Source organism: Stegodyphus dumicola, chromosome X1 (genome assembly GCF_044657685.1).
Source record: "Stegodyphus dumicola isolate Sdum_Otavi_A_Nest chromosome X1, ASM4465768v1".
NCBI classification, from domain to species: Eukaryota; Metazoa; Arthropoda; class Arachnida; order Araneae; family Eresidae; genus Stegodyphus; species Stegodyphus dumicola.
The window spans coordinates 178,335,319-178,351,050 of NC_140780.1; positions in this window are offsets into that span (position 1 = coordinate 178,335,319).

Sequence of the window (15,732 nt, forward strand, 5' to 3'; positions counted from 1 at the left end):
TAGTACAGATCGCGAATGAAAAATAGGCGTTTCACTTATCTTACAGGCCAGCTTTAACACTCTAAACTAATATTAACATTAGTTCAACCACCATGTGCGTGATATCCGAAAAGTATAGTTGAAATAATAAACAAAAAAGTTAGGCCTAGTGTTTGTATTTTTTAAAAATTGTGTGGAATTAGTTTTGTGAAGAGAGGATCAGTGAAACTACATTAGAGAAAGATTTTCGTTTGCATTTGATACAATTTACAAAAGAATTATAATAGCAATCACTGGAGTTGAAATGACATTCAGTTTCTAGGAGAAGCTTCACTACTGCAATAATTTTAGTAACTGAAATACGCTTAAGAAAATAAAATATTTAAATATTTGAACACTGAGACTATACGTTCGATTTGAAACGTGTCATCGGCTTACACGGGCTTATTTTTTCCGTTTTCTTTTTGTTAATAAAACGGAATCTGAGTATCGGTATCCCAGTCTTTGCTCCCGTAATCTAGTATACAACTGCTCACTTAATTATAATTTATGCCAAGTCTCATGAAAGCCAGCGGTCATTAGAAAGCTTGAATTTATCGTTTACGTTTCAATGTTTTATTTCCCAAAACTTTTAATTTACATTTTTACCTAGGATGCTTCCAGTGCCCTATCCATAATGTTTTTCGTTAATTTTCATTAATATTACAAAGCAGTATTTTAGCACAATCCCCATTTACTTGAATACCCAACTAGAAACTAATTTTTTAAACCGCGTTCAAAGAACGTTTTCGGTGTCTCTTTCTCTTTCCAGCTAGTTAAATCACAAAGAGAGTATTCCGTAAAGGTTTCTTCAAATGTGGGGACAGAAGTGTAGGAACATTTTCCCACAGACCTTGACAATTTCTGAAGTTTTCACGCCCTCTTTCCATAAAAAAGAAAATTATTTCTCTTCGTAGCTTCCGTGGTTTCAGAAACAGTGCTACAAAAATGGGCCTGTGTCAGTCAAATAACTGAATCGTATTAAACAATACTGCACTATAGAGCTGCATAAGCATGTCAAAACTTGCCTTTGGCAGACAATATTGCCTTTTGCATAAAACCATTTTGCTCTCATTGATGCAGTAGCACTAAAACCATCATCTTCAGCATGCTATTGTATCCTCCAGCTGTCATGGGAAATGTCACAACGTCATTACTCCTTCGACAGTTATAACTTCCTTAAAGTAGAAAGACCCGAGGATAAATGTGGATGTGAGATCACATTAAACGCAAATACAGAGGTCTTTTCTAGGAAACACATAACGTTCCCAAAGCCAAATATAACTGTTCTGACTGTCTAAAAGAAATTGTGTAAAAATACGCGTCATCGATTCGAAAGGTACTTCTTCCTTTGACTTCTTTTGTAATTCTTATAAAGTCTCTTATACGTATTTAAAATGTTAACGCTGTTACAAGTGTTTATAACGTTTTATGCGTTCTGTTTTGTTTATTCAGTGTGTTACTTTTTCTGTATTTTTCCATATTTCTTGTTTCTAGCTTTTCTAAAGCATTTCCAGGGGATGTTTTATTGATTCCTTTTTCTCTTTTCCTATACAACTCACTTCCACAGCTTTTAGCTTTTGAAACCTATATGTTATAATCTTAGCGTCAGTTTATAGCGCCTCGCATTTTTCGCAAGCATAAACTAACAAGACCATACAAAACTATGTGAGGAATTATCCTCAAGTCTTAAGTACGACAAAGTCCAGAGAAAGGTGTAAAGAACCCTTTGTTAACTCAATATAATCGTGGATGGCGCCGACCGACCGAATAGAAGCCAACATTTTTTGACTTAACACAAAAAGGTAACAATGAACTTAAAATTAAATGTAGTACGTTTATCCTAACGGCTGACCGGATTATTTAACGCCCTGGATAGCTCTTACTTGTAAAAGTCGGCGTAACAAGCCTAATAGCTTGCTCGCTCAACGCCACAAAAATCTAATCGCTAGAATATCAAGACAGCAACGTGCCTTCAAGCAGGCTTAACACGCTTTAAAATCGCCTTCCAAAACCTTTCTTTGAATGCTACTTCTTTCTACCTCAATTGAATACAAGCGCGCTAGCTTATTAATATTCGACAAGAAAGCGTGGTTTGAGAACGAGAATCAGAGGAGAGTTGCTTTAAAATAAATGTTAACTGTTAGATAAATTAAATGAATACCGCATCTTTTACTGCCAGAATTTAACTATAAAGAGGTCCTTAACGACCTTGTTAAAGAACTTCTAACTACCTAATATAACATGAAATTTTAAGTGTAAAACCTTTGTGCTTACAATATAAAGAGCTGAATCCGTTTTCATAAAGGTACAACTTTTCAGCATCTCACACCCTTCTAGAAAATCTGGTAAGAAACAAACTTTAGCAAAATATTCTACAAACATGATACAGTTTTACAAAACATTTCATTTAGATTTATATCCACTTTCATCCACACATTTATTCCAAAATTTAAAGTCTCTACCCCCATCGCTCTCCAAAAGAATTAGAGTGTAATATCGCGACAGTGTATTTTGTACACGTGTCGAAACACTACCAGCTAACCGACAATCTACGTGTTAGCAATATTTGACTCACTAAGACCTGAAAGACACCCTGTTCCAAAACTGCACCTAATGTGCTATCAAGAGCGTGGTTTAAACTTGAGTATTGGCTGGTGAGCCTAACTTAACTCATATTTCTTTTAGCTTAATTTCTCTCAATTTTGCTAACTTTCGCGTAAATATCTCATTCACTGAATTCTGATAACTGAATTCTTATAAGTATGCAAGTCTTACTTTAGCTAAACATATAAATTTGAGAATTTTTTTCACAAGACGAATATAAGATTTACTACATTGAATAAAATATTTACAATGCATTAAATTAGAGAATTTAACTTGCGCTTTACATCTAAAAACAAGAGTTACTTTGAAATTCTTAGCATTTTCATTCGCATTTTCTGGTAACAATCTCTGAGATTAAAATCGCATTCTTGTTTCTCAAATTAAAAATAAAAATAGAAAATTTTAATTTTAATTTCCGAGCCCTTTTTCTCTTCAAATGACTAAAATAATCTTAGAGATAAAACTCAAAAGAATTTGGAAACAGCCCTTCTAGATATAAAATAAAACTGAACCTTTCTAAAAAAATTAAAATGCACTTACCTTTTTGATATTTCGAATTCTTCCTTTCTTGTCGTCACTAAGTTATTCTACGATGGATAGGACTTGATTTAAGTGATCCGGACCTTTCGACGGTTGGCGGTTCTCCTCCTCCTCCGCAATCTTATGCTTTTTCGGTCTTTCATGGAATCTCGGAATTTTCCCCCGAGTTGAGAGCTTTCCTTCAGCTCAACTGGATATTTCACTGGAGTAAAATTCGCCAGTAGTCCTCCCTTCCGTAAATTACGCATGTGGGAACTTTAGAATTTCCTTCAAGTCTCAGAGGATCTGGCCGCTTTTTCCTTAGACGTCCAGATGTCGGTTCCTCCCCGTACTTTGGGTACTTTGGCTCCCTTTACTTTGGGAGACTTTCCTTTGGAGTTTTTGCGTACGTTTGCTTTCCTTTTTAGTTCGCGTAGCCTCCTGGATTTGATGCGCCTCTTGATCTTTCTTGCGTTTGTTTGCTTCCTAGGTTTCTTAACTACTCCTCGGTATTCATAGTTGCCTTTCTTTTTCTAGACGGTAATGGTGCTTCCATAGGTATCTGCTCGCCGTCACTGCTAGTTGTGTCATTCGCGTTATCCGCACGAGTTTCCTGTAAAATATCCTTAAAACTTTGCCTTTTAGGCCGGTAATAATATGGTTTAATTTGGTCCCCATTTGCCACTGTTTGTTCCCCATTTTGATTTTTCATATACACTACGGCTCCCCTAATTTTTTCAAGTACGTATGGACTTTGAAATCGAGGACGAAATTTGGCTATTCGTTCTTCGCCTGCCGATAAAGAATACTCGATTTTTAAGAACGTCATTTCCCACTTTATTATTGACTTCCCTCCAATTCCTGTCATAGTACATTTTCTGTTTCCTCCTTGCCATGTCTGAATTTTTAACTGCTTCATCTATTATCCTTTGGATATCTTTCATTTCGAATTGTGCGGTTCTCTTTTGTGCAAAGACTAGTTTGTCCACCGGCATAACTAAATTTCGGTTTAATCGTTCTTCTTTCTTTTATGTTTTAACAATTCATTTTTACATTAAAAAAAATGGTTAGAGCATCTTATATTATAGTTATTTATTAAACTAACAAGACCATACAAAACTATGTTATATAAACTAACAAGACCATACAAAACTATGTGAGGAATTATCCTCAAGTCTTAAGTACGACAAAGTCCAGAGAAAGGTGTAAAGAACCCTTTGTTAACTCAATATAATCGTGGATGGCGCCGACCGACCGAATAGAAGCCAACATTTTTTGACTTAACACAAAAAGGTAACAATGAACTTAAAATTAAATGTAGTACGTTTATCCTAACGGCTGACCGGATTATTTAACGCCCTGGATAGCTCTTACTTGTAAAAGTCGGCGTAACAAGCCTAATAGCTTGCTCGCTCAACGCCACAAAAATCTAATCGCTAGAATATCAAGACAGCAACGTGCCTTCAAGCAGGCTTAACACGCTTTAAAATCGCCTTCCAAAACCTTTCTTTGAATGCTACTTCTTTCTACCTCAATTGAATACAAGCGCGCTAGCTTATTAATATTCGACAAGAAAGCGTGGTTTGAGAACGAGAATCAGAGGAGAGTTGCTTTAAAATAAATGTTAACTGTTAGATAAATTAAATGAATACCGCATCTTTAACTGCCAGAATTTAACTATAAAGAGGTCCTTAACGACCTTGTTAATGAACTTAAATTCTAACTACCTAATATAACATGAAATTTTAAGTGTAAAAACTTTGTGCTTACAATATAAAGAGCTGAATCCGTTTTCATAAAGGTACAACTTTTCAGCATCTCACACCCTTCTAGAAAATCTGGTAAGAAACAAACTTTAGCAAAATATTCTACAAACATGATGCAGTTTTACAAAACATTTCATTTAGATTTATATCCACTTTCATCCACACATTTATTCCAAAATTTAAAGTCTCTACCCCCATCGCTCAGAGGTTACATAAGTGAGTCAAATAAAATCTTTCCTTTGGAATACCATTTGTTTGCAGGTAAAAAAATATTTGCATGCTTTATGTAGTTATTGAAAACCGAGAAAAAATATAATCTTTCATATGTATATATATAATTTATTTACTAAAGAAATATTGATTATATTATCTCCAAATATAAATTTGGTAGAATGTATCAAAATGACGGAACTCATAAGTAGGAAGTTTAATTCCGAAAATTGTTTTTTAAAGGAAATTCAATGTAAATCATGAAAACCAAATTTAAAGAGACTTGAATTTAAATCATAAATAACAAAATTTCAAACTTTGAAAAAGAAATTAAAATTAAAAAACAAGTAATTATCGCTATTGATCGGAAATTAGTCGACTTTTCAAGGGGAACAAATCAACTCCTGTTAAATGAACAATAATTAATAAATACGAAGGTGTTTCGTCTTTTACTCAAGTAAGAATGATGATGTCAAACTGGCAAATTAAGTTAGGCCCAAATTGTAGTTCCGTAAAGTGATAGGATTTATAGCCAAAGTAGAGAATCCAAGAACTCATTCTGACTGAAGCATTTTTGCTAATACAAGATTCTTTAGAAATTTTGAGTGAAAAGCAATTTATGTAGTAAAATTTAGAAGATACTTGAGTAAATGTTTCCCGACACCTTCGCTTTTATGCATGTTAATTCAAGATTATTTTTATAAAATAAACATAGTAAACAGTAGTAATCTTAATTGGAATTATGAAATAGAACTCAAAGTAATTGAAATAAACATAAGAAACATAACTATGCTATCATTGCAAAAACAAATCAAATAGAAGTTGAAAACTGAAATATATATAATAAGAAATAATGAAATGTAAAATATGAAATATACATGAAATATAAAAGACCAGAAAATGCATTAATTAACTTACGTTCTTTCCAGTGGGATGTCGGTGTGTCTACTCAGTTCTGGGTCTTACTCAGAAGGGGTGTGTGTCCGAAATTCCGTTATCGGCAGTGGGGATACTTTGAATCATTACAAGTGGACCTTTGAGAAGCTACTTTGGGTACGTGGGAGGGACTAGGAATGTTTGAGGGGAGGTTGTTGCGAAGTTCTTACGTGAGTGAAAACGTCTGTTAAAATTTTGAATATACTAACTAGTGAACGGAAATTATATAATTCCTGGCTAATTGTCGTGTCGGAACGAGGAAGAAAAGAAGACAGAAAAAAAGTAATTTTCTTTGTCAACGAGCTATTTGACAGACTATAGAGTATGAAATAGGCTCATTTGTTTAGCAACAGCATACAAAAAGTCTGAAAACAATGATTTTTTACATTATATACAATTTTGTAATTACACTATGTACAAATCCTCCAACTGATAGTCATCCAACTTATACCGCCTTCCTAGGTTTAGGAACAAATTATCATATCCCTATCTGTTAAATGATTTAGAGGGAGTATTTAACGCTTGCCTTTTTAAGACAATATGCAAATTTAACGCCATGCCTACTACAGGTAACAAGAACATGCAAATTTAAAGCCATGTTCACTACAAGCAACACCAAACAACAGTTTCTATGAAAAACATTTAACTGTATTTACATGATTAGCTGCAGCACCTGAAATATTAAATATATAGGACAAACTAAAATCAATCTTAACTTTCGTATCAATAGCCATAGAGCTCAAGTTAAGAAATTCAACGCACAGAAAAAAATAGCGCTAAAGTACCCCTTTCCAGATTAATACAGCAGAATTAGAGCACTTTGAACACCATGACTTCCACTTCAACTCTATTCCACTTCAGATATTGGCCATAATACCCAATCAGAAAGAACTAATTTTTCAGGAATAATTCTTTACACTAAAACAACGTTCACTTTATCTCTATCGACTTAACACTTATATTCATAGTCACAAAGATCCTTCCAATAAATCCATTTTCAGCTAATTTAAACTTTACAGCAACAAAACACAAAGAGGCAAAAGAGGAAGTAAGATAAATAATACTAGATTTTTACCAACTTTGGATACAACTCCATTGAAAAAACATAAAACTGTTTTTTGATTCTGAAAACTTCCCCAAGAAACTCCTCATCTAGTTAGACTCTTGTACTAATAAATTCCTTTTAAAACTGAAAAAATTAATTCTTGAAAACTACGACAAAATACTAATTGTTAAAGACATGGTTCTTGATTTTTGTAAATTCAGACTTTCTAACTGTCTGGCTCTATGCAAAATTTATTTTAAAGTCAATTTTCTGCATCCGCAGCTTGGCAATATTCGATACTCTAGAATCTGCAACGAATGTAAAGTTTACTTCCAAGCTGTAGACACCAGACCAACTTGCTTACTAACCACCATGAAATAGATGAGTCAGCAGAATGACATTGCAAATTACCAATCTACAGTACTTACGTAGATGCTCAACACCAGCACATAATTACTGGCAAACTAGATATCATACAAAACGATCAACTAAAAACACTAATGAGTTATGAAGTGAAATATAGATCAGTGAGACACATAAACGAAAATTATTGATACAAGACTTTCAAAAACAACATCAACGAATTTATAGTTAAAGCAAGCTGTGAACTGAATTTACCTATAGATGCCTTTTTAAAATGGAAAGATGAAATACTTAAACACATTTCCACCGCATTTAATCACGTCAAGCTTCAAAGTACATTAAACTGGTCACAACTACTGTCTGATATTTAAAAAGAACTTTTTACTATTACCATGTAGAGACATTAAGATTTTTTTTGGAAGCTGGGTAGATGAAAAAATAGCAACGTCTTCGCCGGGAATCGAACCACGGACCTCTGTAATACCGGCCCAGCGTGCAGAACCCCTACACCACTAAGGCACGATTATTTTGAAATTCAGCTTAAAAAAATTCGTAAAATTATTTTCAACGATTGTAACACTAATTATAATTATTGCTGGATCATCCATAATAACACTCCCGTCTTATAATAATCGACATACAAAACATTAACTTCTATGACTTTGAAAACTTATATACCTCACTTCCTTTAGAAGAAATCTATACTAGTCTACTAGATCTGCCTAAACTCTTCCCTGCTATGTTCACGATTATGAACTTTAGTAAATGGAAAACCTACCTAAAATGCACCTTTTTTCATATCTACAGTAAATTTCAAAATCAACTTTTTAAACACGTCAGAGGACTTCCAGTGGGCACACATTCCAGACTTTCCTGGCGTACATTCCATCTGTAATCTCTTTTTGTTTATCAAATAATTGACCTTCTAAAAATTTACAACAGGAAGAATTAAATTACTACAAGCACACTTACAGATGATCTTATTACATTATTAATTTTAATAAGATTGAATACTCCGAGATTTATCTAGAATGCCTTACACTTAACTATTCAATGGCAAAATAACATCGACTATCTTGATCTTCAAATAATTAACTACAAAAAAATTTTACTGTTTGACAAAACAGGAAACTTCAATTTCATTACTAACAAATTAATAAATTGTACTTCCAACATCTACAAAAATGTTATTAATAATACTATCTTAAATGAAATACAACGAATTACAAATACTCACTTTAAATCATTTAACTGATAGGGATATGATAATTTGTTCCTAAACCTGAGAAGGCGGTATAAGTTGGATGACTATCATCTGGAGATTTTGCACATAGTGTAATTACAAAATTGTATATAATGTAAAAAATCATTGTATTCAGACTTTTCTTATGCTGTTACTAAAAAAATGAACCTATTTCATACTCTATAGTCGGTCGAATAACTCGTTGAAAGTGAAAATTACTTTTTTCTTTCTTCTTTTCTTCCTCGTTCCGACGCGACAATTAGCCAGGAATTAATAAATTTCCATTCACTAGTTACTATATTCAAAATTTTAACAGACGTTTTCACTCACATAAGAACTCCGCAACAAACACCCCCTCAAACATTCCTAGTCCCTCTCCCGTACCAAAAATAGCTTCTCAAAGGTTCACCGCCTGTAATAATTTATGTGTCTCCACTGCCGATAACGGAATTGCGGAATTTCAGACACAGCCCCCTTCTGAGTAAGACACAGATGAAAACACTTTACCGATATCCCACTAGAAAGAAAGTAAGTTAATTAATGCATTTTCTGGCCTTTTGTATTTCATGTACATTTCACATTTTACATTTCATTATTTCTTATATATATTTCAGTTTTTCAACTTTGATTTGCTTTTGCTAGAGATAGCATATATATGTTTCTCATGTTTATTTCAATTACTTTGAGTTCTATTTCATAATTCCAATTGCGATTACTACTGTTTATTATGTTTATTTTATAAAAATAGTCTTGAATTAACATGCATAAAAGCGAAGGTGTCAGGGAAAATTTACTCAAGTATCTTGTAAATTTTACTACAGAAATTGGCTTTTCACTCAAAATTTCTAAAGAATCTTGTATTAGCAAAAATGCTTCAGTCAGAATGAGTTCTTTGATACTCTGCTTTGGCTATAAATCCCATCACTTCACTGAACTACAATTTTGGCCTAACTTAATTTGCCAGTTTGACATCATCATTCTTACTTGAGTAAAAGATGAAACACTTTCCCATTCATTAATTATTGTTCATTGAACGGGAGTTGGTTTGTTGCCCTTGAAAAATCAACTAATTTCCGATCAATAGCGATAATTACTTGTTTTTAATTTTTAATTTCTTTTTCGAAGTTTGAAATTTTGTTATTCATGATTTAAATTCAATTCCCCTTAAAATGTTTTTTCATGATTTACATTCAAGTTCCTTTAAAACACAATTTTCGGAATTAAACTGCCTACTTATGGGTTACCTCAATTTGATACATTCTACTAAATTTATATTAGGGGATTAGGAGATAATATAACCAATATTTCTTTAGTAAAGAAATTATTATTATCTTACTTTGCAGGTATTGCGCAAGCAAGTATTAGAAAAACTTGTTTTTGAATTCTATGAAATTTAGACCATTCTATATATATATATATATATATATATATATATGTTTGTGTGTGTGTGTGTAAATGCATACCTACCCCATTACCTGGCTTAAAATTCCTTACTCGGCCTCTAATTTCCCACTTCTTCGTTATAGTGATGTACTTCCAGTTACAGAAATGTTTTAAATGACAAAAGTACAACGTCAAATTTTTAAAATTTTAGTTTTCGTCAAAGAACAAAATCTAATTTCTAATGCAGTCTCATGGTTTCTATAGTTACATTTCAGAACATTTTGTACTCGTTATGAAAAAATTAAATTAGAAGAAGATTGACTCCCGTACGAGAAAATTTGACTGTGATATTTTATTTCAAAATTTGCAGTTTTTCTGTCATTTTCAACTCTTTTTTCATAAAAGAAGAGAATTTAACTTTTCTACAATTAAATTTATATACTGGAGCACCAACATCTCTAAAAATGTAATAGCAAATACAATTGACAGATTGGTTAATTAAATTGGAATAATTCGAGGAAATAAGTTTAAACGAATTGAAATGTTTATAATTTAATAGGCCGCACAAGGAAGTCTTGCTGTGTTCATATCACGTTTTTTTTTTCTTTTTGTTTTCTTTTCTTTGTTCTCTGATTCAGTCGTGTGCACAAGATAAGAGTTAACTGAATGACGATGTTACAAAAAATTTGGGTAAAGGAATAAAAAATACGTTGCGCTTGGAGAACAGTCTAAACACAGAGATCGTGAGGTTTATCTGTGGAAGTGTAAGGTGATTTTCATAGAGAAGTCTGTAGGGAATCTGGCTATAATTCATGTAACGCATACATCAAAATCTATAGTTGAAACAAAAACAAAAAACAAAAAAAATCTATAGTTGAAAAAATTGTAAAATGGAATAAGTAGCTCACAATTGTTATTCGTAGAAAAGTACAAAGAAAATGTGCAATAATATGCAGCATATGTTGGCGCAATCACCCTGTTGTAGCCCACAGACTTGAATTCGATTAAACAGAAATTTTTATTTCGAATGCTGCTGATTGTTCTAGAAAATAGAAGCATTGCACATCATTTCTTATTCTTTAAATATTCCTACCAAGGAAACATATAGCATAATTTATTAAATTAAACATATAGCATAATTTGTTCAAAATATATCTAATTTAGAACGCAATAACTTCACTGCTGTTTTGAAAAGCATAAATACAAGAAAATTTTATTTTTTCATGAAACATTTGGAAATAGGGACAGATGTTTCCTACAACTCAAATATGCCATACTTTTCCATGAAAACGTTTCCGTTACTTAATCATTCTTCTTTTCTGATCTTCTCATAAAAGGGAATAGAAAAGCATCAAAAAATATTGTACAATGATTTTACATTGGTAGGATTTCCTCAGCTAAAGATAAATCGTCTGTTTGTTGTTGCACAAAAGGAGAATACTCCAGAAGAAAATAATCAAGGACTGGAAGAGAGAAAAAATAGCTTCATTTTCCTGTCTGAACGAATTTCTTGACGATTCAACAGAGCTGTCGCTCAGCAAACTCTGGTTCGCCGAAAATATTTGGTCAGCAAAGATATTTATTGATTTTCGGAAAACATTCTTGATTTCTAAGACAATCAAGTCCGCCTGACAGAGACTGCTATTTTGGCGATCGTCGCATTCCTGCTGAATTTATATGGAAAACGAAATTATATATAGTGTTACGGATTTGGCATTTAAATAGCTAATGTTAGTTGAATTATAAATTAATGTGTTTTATTTCCCGTGCAGTGTAGCGCGAGATGAATATTGAAGGAAAGCTAAGCCGGAAAATTAAAAATACAAGAGCACGTGCATTTAACATTTAATAAATAAATAAATATCTCTTTTTGATTTCGAGAAAGTTTCAGAAAGTTCTCGCGCGCGATTTAAAAGTCTTATAAAAAGGAGGAAAACCTCTCAGTTCAATCAGTCATTAGATAGTTAGTTGTTGTTTTCAGATTTTGTTTAGAAAACTGCTCTTGTTGATTGTAGCGAATTGGCGGATTAGCTTTCTTTAGCTGTTTTGAATTAACTTCTCTTGAACGTTTGAGTAGTTAAAAGATAACTACTGTGAGCTATTGTAATACTGAAAGAATATCTGAGGAAATTTAAGCATTTTTGTTATGATAATAATAACTTTTGTCCATTTTTCATCGGACTTGTGCATTCAATTCAAACGAACCCGTACGCACGCAACAATATCTTAGAGTTTGACTTGATTTTAGGATTAGCTTTAGTTTAGCGTATAAATTTAAAATGAATTTACTGAAATATATATGCTATGCAGTAAATCTGCCTACAACTGAAATCTATTTACATTTCTTATCTATCAGTATTATATGTCAAACTTTACGTTAACTTTTTCCCTTTTATACCATAGTTTGCTACGTCAGTTTCGGATAAACTGCGCTGAATCTAAGAAGGAATTCCTTGAATAGAGAAATAAAATTATTTAGGCAAATCATTTCGAAGCCGCTGCGTGTTCAGTCTGGCAACTAAATTTATCGTATCTACATGATTCCAACTTACTGCAACTGAGCAGTTGCACTAAATAACATCGTGAAAAGTAAAGTTTATGTACAGCTTTTATTTAACAGGAACATCCAGAAAGAGTAGAACTGACAAGATTCAAAACAGGGTTTTGCAAGCAGACAACTGAAGTCGCAATCGAAAATCAATTTCTTTGAGTATTAGTTTCTGCTGGGAGTTCATTTTCTTCTATCCAGATCTTAAAATTAGCTATACATTTGTACATCATAGTTAGGTAATAACTTCACGTTTTATGGCACCTTTCAGTTCTGACAAATCTCGCGGATTTGGTGTGTATATCTTAGATTTCGTATAACCCCGGAACCATAAATCCATCGGAGTGAGATAGGGGGATAGTGCTGACCACGAAGCTGCTAAGTTCACGGGAGATGACTTTATCTCTAAAGCGCTGTTGCAGCACTTGCCTAACATATGTAGAGACGCGTGGAGAAGAATCATCTTCCCTCCATACAACGTCATTAACGACATTTCGCTGTTGCACTTCTGGATTTATGTAATTATGCAACATTGTAGTATGCCAAGCACTTGTGATGGACCACATTTTCATACCTGTAGAAGTGACCTCTTTGCATTCATTTGTTCTTTAGAATGCTTGTGATTGGTCCTCTGCAATGTTCTTCTTTGCAAATTTTTCCGTATATCGTTTCAATTTCCTTTATGGATATTCAAAGCGGTGATCAATTTGAGCTGGAAAAACGTAGGTGTTGTCTTTCGAAATGTTTCTCTGTAACCGTAACCGTAAGAGCTCTTTTTTTTAATTCACCACAATCTCGAGCTCATACCTTCAAATAACATGAAATTTCGTTTCGATTCTTTGAGCGAATAGGCTGCTAAGGGTTCATATATCGGAGAAGTTTTTTCACTACCCTATATTTACAAAATTCAAGTACAAAGTGAGGTCAACAAAATGAAGTTTTGACAAATACAAATAACTGCAGTTTACAAACCAAACGAAAATAACAAAAATTCGGCTGTGGCAAGAGGTTCTTTTACAGAAGCAATAAATATGTGTAATTAATAAGCTGTCGTTTACATAATAAAAAAGCAATTTATTGAATTATTTTCAAGTATATATTGTAAATTTGATCAAAGTTTGGAAAGCTGTTTTTGGTACAGTAGGTGAAACTACTTAAATAATTAGGAGGTAAGCTCCTAATTATTTAACGAACAGAATAAGGAAACGTGTGAAACTCTAAGCGCTGCCCCCCAGCCTACCTAGCAGGCTAAGCCTGCTATATAGCTAGAACTCCCTCAGGTATGAATGGCATGGGAATGATAATGGGAGAATTAAAAAGGAGACAATAAATACAACTTTAAATTTGTGTGAACATTTTTAGGCTTGGCGATAAAATTAAAAGAAATTAAATAATAAATAAATACTATTAAATAAAGATTAAATGAAAATCGATCAATCATTTTATTGTTTCATTTTACAATGTAACTCAAATTTTGAGTAGCACTGAGCAGTATGAGCAGTGATGTTGACAATATAAATCAAATTCTGATATTAAAAGAAAACTTCACTGCACACAATATTTCCGGTAAATGCATTTCCAAACATTTCCAAACAATGATGCGTAGAACATAATAACAAATTGCCATAGATTTAATGCTAAAGAATGTATTTGCACCTGATGTGACAAGCGCACCCCATGGAGATAGGGAAAAATTCGGCCTTTCTTTCACTTTGCGAAACGACAGAAAAGAAGAGATTTTCCTTGTAAGAACAGCTAATTACGTTCACACCCCACACATTTGTTTTTTCTTTTCGCCTTTTCTAATATAAGATAACTTTATTGGCAGTAAGGTAATCGTAGTCATGAACAAAACTACTTACAATCATTAAGGTGCAAAGCTCTGAAATTAAGGTTCATATTACCTTTTTAATGATGAATCTGTTTTTTTATTTCTCTAAAATTAAAAAAAAAAAAAAAAAAAAAAAAAAAAACCTCATCCTTTGTGGATCGATTTTTCATGACTCAGCAAAATCATCGCATGCAATATTACCACCTGTTTTAATATATTACAAGAAAACGTGAGTAGATGAACTCTCTGTATGATTACATACAGATTTATGTTCTTCTCCCATATTCACCTGTAAAGAACTTCGTTTCTATAATTTGTACAGATGACATAAACATTGCATTCTTCACTTACTGGACTACATACACATATTCTGCCACAGATATAAAGACAAGAAAAGAATCTAAACCTCCATTCTCTATTATCAAATGAGATCAAATTTACTTTTAAAATCAAGAATGCATCCTCAGCTTTTATCTAAAAAATACATTAATAAAACTAAACGATTCTGCAACCAGGGAATATGAAATATTATTTTAAATCAAAATCAATGCAGAATTAAAAACAAAAGAACATCCACATCAGATTAAGGACTTCAAGGTTTAATCCCATCATGCATTCAATTGACGTTGCCATATCCAAAAATAAAATCATGCATTATGGGGCATTTATGCCCTATTCAGTTTCAGTCAGTACAGTTTCCAATCCTTCGATAGCAATGATGTTAGACCAAGAATTTTTCTTAATATTTTTTTAACAGAGCGGACAAATTTCTCATAAAATTCGTCTCACTAAATTCCTCTTTACCTTCGTTCTTTCTGATGTTCTTCCACTGAATGCCCTTTGTGGCATAATTATTCTTTACGTAGGTTGGCTTAATAGCTGCTATGACGTAATCACTTGAATGTACGAGCATTCTCTAAGCATATCACAGAGCACAACCCTCTTTTTGATGTAAATCGACTAAAAGCAACTAGGAAGGATTTAGTTGTCAGATCTTTCGCTAGCTCGAAATGAATACATCAGGTCACAGCGCAGGTGAATAATAGGGTGTAGTAGTACTTCATATCTTCATTTTTTAACGAAAAGTGGATCTGCCTAAGCCAGCCCTGTAGCATTAAAGGTATATGCTTTTTCAATTCTAGAGGAGAGTAATTGTGCCGTGTCTTGTTGCATCGGTTGGGAATTATAGCGTTGATACAGAACACAGTTTCATATAAACAGTTTCACATTCTGTCTGGATCTAGTTATTCAGTACTAAAGCTG